Genomic DNA, 6,639 nt, shown 5'->3' with positions numbered 1-6,639 from the left:
TGCAGCCCCCCTATCCCTGTTCTTTGCCAAGGGCCAAAGCAGCTGGCTGAGGCAAGGGCAGTGGTGGAAATAAGTGCATGGTGGCAATAGAGTTACCACTACCAAAAAAATGGGGGAGAGGAAATGTGCTCCCTGGGTTTTGGTGCCCACCAGGCCAGTTAAAGGGCAAGCCCTGCTGACCACTATGTCTTTCTTTGTAAATAAAAACAAAACAGTTGTGGCAGCAACTGTTACCCTGCACATGCCCGATCTCATCTGATCTCGGAAGCTAAGCAGGGTCAGGCCTGGTTAGTACTTGGATGGGAGACCACCTGGGAATACTGGGTGCTGTAGGCTTATACCATAGTCTTTGGAGACTGAAGGTTGCCAACCAAAAAGAAATGCATTACAACTTAGGCTTTTGTAGGCTAGAGCAGTGGTTCTCACACATTTAGCACCGTGACCCACTTTGTAGAATGAGAATCTGTCGGGACCCACCAGAAGTGATGTCATGGCCGGAAGTGACATTGTCAAGCAGGAAAAAATTTAACTATCCTAGAGCCGAACCCTATCCACACGTTCCTGGGAGTAAGACCCATTGACCACAAAGGGATTTACTTCTGAGTAAACATGCATAGGCTTGGGCTGTTAGGCTGGAATCCTACCCACACTTATCCTGGGGTAAGTCCCATTTACTTACTATCATTGTTCAAAGAATATACATAGTAGCCTGTTAAAAGTACAGGTCGTAACATTTCCCCAAATGCAGTCACATACCATAGTAGTATCAAGTCCAATATATCAAAAATGGAATATTGAAGTGAATGGGGACCCCCCTGAAATTGGCTTGCGGCCCACCTAGTGGGTCCCGAGCCACAGTTTGAGAAACACTGGGCTAGAGCCTTCTGTTCTGCCAGAATGCATTTATGCTGGGTCATATGATATCTGATGACAAATTCAAGACAGCTCTGAGCTGTGAATTTAAATTAAAGGAGAGTCGTGCTACTTTGGCAGTACTCATAATTCAGCAAGTAATAACAGGGGACATGTTTCAGTATTTAGGGAGGGAATCAATGAAAACATTGGTCAATCTCTCTTTATATGCAGTGATGTAGTGGCAAAAAGTGCAGGAGTTTATCATGACAACCACCCCACACAGTCATGTTCCCCTAGACACACACTCATTTACTTTAACAACAACAAAACTCTAAACTTTATATTTCTTCATTACATATCTTCTTCTCCTGCCACATATTTCTACTTTGAAATAGTTTCTACTTATTATGCTTCAATTTAAATCCTTGTTGTTGGCATCCTTCAGTCTCTGAAGACTATGGTGTCTTTTGACTATGGCTCTGAATGGTGGTTCTGGAACAGAGTGTCCTCTCCAGTGCGTGAAGCCTGGGTAAAGTAGGTATGAAGGATAGGCTGTTACCCTTGCAGCAAATCCCCCCTCTCCATGTCGCTGAAATGGTCCAATGGAAAGGCAGAGGCCAATACGGTTGGTTCCAGCGGTGTCGCAGGAGTTGCCAGAACGTGACTGTGTTCAGCCACGAACTGCCTCAGGGACTCTGGCTCCAGATTTTGCCTCGAGGTTGACTCCTGAAGCCTTTTCCATAACTGGATGTAGCCACAAGGCAGTGGAGGTTTGGGATCAGAGTTTTCCTTCTCTCAGATGAGCTGCCTTCCCAGGCTGACGAGTCCCATCTACCCTGTTCTCTCCACATAATGCATAATCAATGCAGGAACCTCACTGCCACACTATTTTTTGCTGGCACAATCAGAGAACAATATAACACACATGGCTCTGTTAACAACTCTATGAAAGAGCAAAGATTCATGAGAGTGCTTCCTGAGTTATCACTCTGCCTTTCACTGTCCAGAAGTCCTACATTTAGGGGTCGCAGAGCAGGCCACGTTCAGGAGGGGCGTCCTCTGAGCCGCGGACGCCCCAGACTGTCGCTCCTGCGGGGAGCAGCGTCGGGAGCCGGGGAGCGCCCCCAGAGCAGAGCTGGTGTGGAGCCCAGGTCTGCCTGCCAAGTCCAGGCTGGAGCCCGGGTCTGCCTGCCTACCTGCTCGATCTGGGCTCTGCAGCCAAGAGAGCCTCTATACCCTCCAGGATTGTACGAGATCAGGTGGAGTTGCGTCTGTGTGCAAAGACAGAAGGATGGACACGTAATGTCATGTGGTCCTGGATGAATCGCAATGCCCGTGTCAGCGACTTGCTCCAGATCCTCAATGACTTGCAGCTCTACCTGGCACGTGATGTCATCATCTCATGGCACCCATCAGTGGGCTCCCCAAAGCCCAGTGCCTTGTCTTGTCATCTTCCATCTGCCCTGCCTGAGCCTCCACCTGCCCTGCCTACTCCAGATCCTGGTAGCAAGTGCACCTGGGTCAGTACAACAACCTGGGAGCCCCAGAAAGGAACATCCCTACCTGCTGTTAGCTTTGTGTTCTTAGGGAAGCAGAACCACAGCTTACAAGTTGGTTCAGGAAGCAGGTGTAGATTGCTGAATCAGCAGAATCAGCAGGCACCTGGGACTGACACACCCTGGGTGTGACCAAGCCAGCACTGATTGGCTAAGCTGACTACATAAGGTTAGTCTGCTGGTGCTTCCAGTGCAGCAGTAGGGGAGTAGGAGATAACTGTGGAACTCCTGCCAGTGACTGAGGAGGCTGGATACTGTATGTATATGTTATTACTGACTTATGGAATGAACCTTTGACTGTGTATTGTTGGAAACTGATTTGGATTTGTTATACTTGGACTGACTGCTCTTCATGCTGAATCTTGGACTGTTTACTGACTACTCTACTTGTGATATCCCTTGCTCAAATACATCTGCTGAAAGTACTCTGCTGTATCTGCTGTTTTTCTTGCAACTTGCTCTCATTGGGACAAAGCAGGGATCCTACACCAACCACCCATACAAAAATAACCTTAACACCTGCCACAGGTAAAGTTCTCTATATGTGATTAGTGGAAGGTGCAGCAAAAGTATGCCCTCTTTTCCACCCTCATCTTCACTACCACCAATTTAAATCACCATTTCATTTAATCCCAAACTCTTAGCGAGTTAGAATATTTTAAAACAAATGGTTAAAAATGGCAAAAAAGAGATTAAAAAATATCCTAAACAAATATATTTGGTCCCATATGAGTGCTGGCCCATGCATGTTAGATGAGTTATATGCATGCTATATGATTGCTAGCCCATGCATATAGCCCATGCTATATGAGTATTAGCCCATGAGTGCTAGTCCATGCGTGTTTCCTCAGAAATGAGTCCCACTATGTTCAGCAGGACTTATTCTCAGATAAATCTGAACAAAATTGTAGCCTGAATATAACATGAGCCACATACTAACTTTTAGGTAACTTATGGGCAAGATAATGGCCTAGTTTTTCAACCAGTGGTATGGGTACCACCGGTGGTTCTTGAGGTGGCGTCTGGAGGTATTTGTGGGATCCCTGGACATCTGCTGCCAGCAGTGAGTTGAGTGACATGACATGACACGACACCCATCAATTGGCTTGGCTTGGTGGGCAAAGCTCCAAATCATGCTTTGCACTCTAAAGGCATTGTGAAAAGGTCTCCTATCCACCCTGAGCAGGTGTGTTTGTCAAAGTGCATCTGGCTTCTCAATCCAGAAGTAACTGGTCATGCTCTCATCACCAGTTACTTCCGGTTGTACTTCCAATAGTTGGATCATGCGAAGTGGTATGGCAGGGATAAATGTTGAGAAACACTGACTTAGACATCAGCTTATGACCCTGGACAAATGTCTCAGTTTGCCTCCTGATGAGCCTGTTGCTTCTTCCCAAATAAGGTCCTCTGAAAACTTCCAGAGGCAGCTCCTGAGCATTTCTGCGGATGCTGTCACAGCTTTGGTTGTAGAAATGCTAGAGCTCTGCTCTCACGCCTATTAACTGAAATCTGCAAAGATGCTTGATGTGCCTTCCAAAATTCTTTTCTACTGTCTCAGCATGGAGGTGTTTTTTTCTGACTGCATTTCTTCAATCCACCCTCCTCCCTCTCCCAAACCTCCCCCAGCATGGCTCTTGGTCCACCCCTACTGCCAACTTACTGGCAACGGTGGAAGTTCTGAGGTCCACTGCTGCAGGTGCAGGACTTACCAGGTACTGTACCATTGGAGCAACTCCAACAATGGTGACCTTGTTATTATGAGGATAGGCTTGGGCTGTAGTTTGTGGAAGCCTATGCTTCAATGCATTTATTTTAAGATATCCTAAGATTTTCCGTCTGGAAAAGGAAAGGCTGAAGTTAAATTTCACCTTAAGCTGTGGGTTGGGGAAGGCATCACTCAAGGGGTACCATGAATCCTGTTCCTGCCTGCCTGCCACCTTCTCCAGTTCCAAACCTGCCTGGAGACCAAACAACTCCATCCTCATCTTGCATGCAGGCACACTAGCATGGCAAAACTGTGTGCTCAAAGGGCATATGAGAGCATGAAAAGGGCTTCGTTTCTAAGATGAGTCCAGCACTGCTGCTGTTCCTTTACTGGCTGACGGGCAAAGAGAGTTCTAGGAATTCCCAGCATTCCTCTGTTGGCCACTAGAGGAGAGAGAAGAGGTTGCAGTGCTCAGTTCATTGGCGTGACTTAAGTGAAACACATGGGGTGTGTGTGGCTTACCTTCCTCCTCATATGAGTCCAACTCCTGCCTCCCCCTCCTCTAGTGGCTGGTGATTTTAGAAATGGGCTATGTCTGAAGGCCAGATGCAAGGGAGGGCACCAGGATGAGATCTCTTGTTATCTGGTGTGCTCCCTGGGGCATTTGGTGGGCCACTGTGAGACACAGGAAGCTGGACTAGATGGGCCTATGGCCTGATCCAGTGGGGCTGTTCTTATGTTCTTATGAGGGAATGTTGTGCACAGAAGCCCCCAGTGTTCCCTCTGTTGGCCACTAGAGAAGGCAGTGACTGCAATAGTGCTGGATTTGTCTGAGAAAGTAAACTCTCTTCATGCTCCTCATTTCCTGAGTGTAAGAGGATGGGGTTGCCAGAAGAGCAGGTGGACTGCCCTAGCATGCACCCGCAGTGTGCACTATTCATGATGTATGCTTCATAATTGATGCACGTGTGTATCTGTGCACACGATAGTACATATGTGCTGGTGTAGATAAGTGGTGGAATTTGTGGGGAGATATAGGCACCGGTGTGTCACAGACTACCTAGAGTGACAGGGTGGCATCACATGTGGGGTCTTGTGGGTCATGGGTCTAAGAACCTACCTGGAATGAGTTCAGGCATGCAGAGCTGCAGTGTGAATCACAACAGCATAAACCAAGAAACTATAAATTGCCTATCATCAATCAGCCCTAAAAGTCAATATGCTACAACACATGAAGTTTATTGTTTTCAAATGTACAGGATGCCTTTGCATCACCAAGGAGGAAGGACAAATATATTTAACAGAATTAACAAAGCTGATTTAATTAAAGATCTGCTTCTTGATAAACAAAAGACATGCAAACACAGACATCTAAACTCTAAGAAACATGAAAGAGAAGTAGGCCTCTTTCTATCTATCATGCACAAGCCCAGAACAAAAAAAAAAGATTGTAGCCAATTTTACTGTGTAAAACAAGAGTTAACATTTTTGTTCAGCTCTGAAAACTGTAACTCCACTGAGTGAAAGCTGATGTTCATGCCAGTAATTTAATTTTTTGAAGCACAAAAACAGCACATTCTGTTTTTAGGGATTTGGTTTTGAATGAAATGTCCAAGTCAAATGTTTTGAATGCTTCCCTGGCACATCTGCATTATAAACAGGAAGCAAAATAACTTTTGCCAGTATTAAACATTGATAAGTCCTCAAGAATCTTAGGGCCCAGTCCTATCCAATTTTGCAGTGTTGGTGTAGCTGTGCCAATGGAGTGTGCACTGCATCCGGTGGTGGTGGGGAGCGGTCACAGAGGCCTCCTCAACATGTGTTTTCTTGCCTTGGGGTGCATTGTGGCTGCAGCAGTGCTGGAAAGTTTGATAGGATTGGGCCCTCTGTATCCTGAAATCTTGTTTGGACATATTAAACAATAAGTATAGAAACCAAATCAACAGCTAAGAGGAAGAATGGAAAATGGAAAACAGTGGAAACAGTGACAGAATAGTAGGAAATGGAAAACAGTTCCCTCAGTGACAGAATAGTAGGGTAAATTACAGCTTAATTGATTGGCAGGTTTTGTTCCTTCACATGGCTTTAAACACAGTTTGAAAGCAATATTGAAATGGTTGTTTTCTATAGGCAAGAAGAGAATAGTATATCAATGGCTTTGGATTCTCTTTTGTTTTGATGTCTGGAAGTGTAGTAATTTGACACTATTTATTTATTTGACACTAAGATCTATACAGTCATTATTTATGAATCTATCCTTAAATGTATTTTGTATCAAACATACATTGCATTTATTCTCTATTTATCAATTCTCTACTTAAATAAATGTTCGAGAGCAACAGATTCCCACAAATAAAGGGAAAAAAATCATAGCAGAAAACATAGTCCTGAACACGATCTGGGCTGTCTACAGTCCTGATTTGGCACATAGTCTTGAATATGATCTGGGCTGTCTACAGTCCTGATTTGGCACAGTAGCCTATCACAAAAGCACCGGTGGGGCTATTATGTTCCTGGAAAAGA

At 45.3% G+C, this 6,639-nt stretch overlaps 1 pseudogene; it reads left to right on the top strand.

Annotated features, from left to right (window-relative positions):
• Nucleotides 1–219: 219 nt before the first annotated feature.
• Nucleotides 220–336, top strand: LOC136637916 (5S ribosomal RNA; annotated as a pseudogene).
• The last annotated feature ends 6,303 nt before the right edge of the window (nucleotides 337–6,639 follow it).

Source organism: Tiliqua scincoides, chromosome 1 (genome assembly GCF_035046505.1).
Source record: "Tiliqua scincoides isolate rTilSci1 chromosome 1, rTilSci1.hap2, whole genome shotgun sequence".
In the NCBI taxonomy this organism is placed as follows: domain Eukaryota; kingdom Metazoa; phylum Chordata; class Lepidosauria; order Squamata; family Scincidae; genus Tiliqua; species Tiliqua scincoides.
The sequence above is the reverse complement of the archived record's forward strand: the minus strand, read 5'-3'. Positions and strand labels throughout refer to the sequence as shown.